Raw genomic sequence first — 593 nt, 5'->3', positions numbered from 1 at the left:
GAGTACCTGAGGAAAGCCACCTGCACATCGGCCCACAGGGAGCACAGTGCTGTGGATTCAGCAGAGGCCAGGTCTGCTCAGGGGAGAGCAGGAAGTCCTGGGGACCTGACAGTGACCAAGAACAACAGGCCTCTGCTCACTGAGCTCTGTGACCCCCAGTGGCAGGGTCTGCCCCCCATCATGCAGGGATAGCCCTGTGTGACCTGAAGCCGTGCCATGGCATGCAAGGGCACCAGGCAACCCTGCACACTGGCCATCACTCTTTCTCCTGACAGAGGGTCCCAGCCATACCCACCCTCCCCACATCTACCTGCTGCACCCACCCCTGCAGCACCTGTGGCTCCAGGACAAAGCCACATTCACCTGCTTCCTGGTGGGTGAAGACCTGCAGGAGGCCCGCCTGACCTGGGAGGTAGCCGGGAAGCCCCTGAACCTGGGGCATGAAGGAGGAGCCGTGGGAGCAGCATGACAATGGCTCCCAGAGCTGGAGCAGCCACCTGACCCTGCCCAGGCCAACGTGGGATGCAGGGACCCCCGTCACCTGCACACTGAGCAAGCACAGCCTCCTCTCCCCCAAGGTGTTGACAGAGCTA

General features: G+C 62.6%; 1 pseudogene; it reads left to right on the top strand.

Moving 5' to 3' along the window:
* The first annotated feature begins 275 nt into the window (after nucleotides 1-275).
* Nucleotides 276-593, top strand: part of LOC103582877 — a 15,780-nt pseudogene continuing 15,462 nt past the window's right edge.

This window comes from Galeopterus variegatus, unplaced genomic scaffold (genome assembly GCF_000696425.1).
Source record: "Galeopterus variegatus unplaced genomic scaffold, G_variegatus-3.0.2 Scaffold18315, whole genome shotgun sequence".
Classification (NCBI taxonomy): Eukaryota; Metazoa; Chordata; class Mammalia; order Dermoptera; family Cynocephalidae; genus Galeopterus; species Galeopterus variegatus.
The sequence above is the reverse complement of the archived record's forward strand: the minus strand, read 5'-3'. Positions and strand labels throughout refer to the sequence as shown.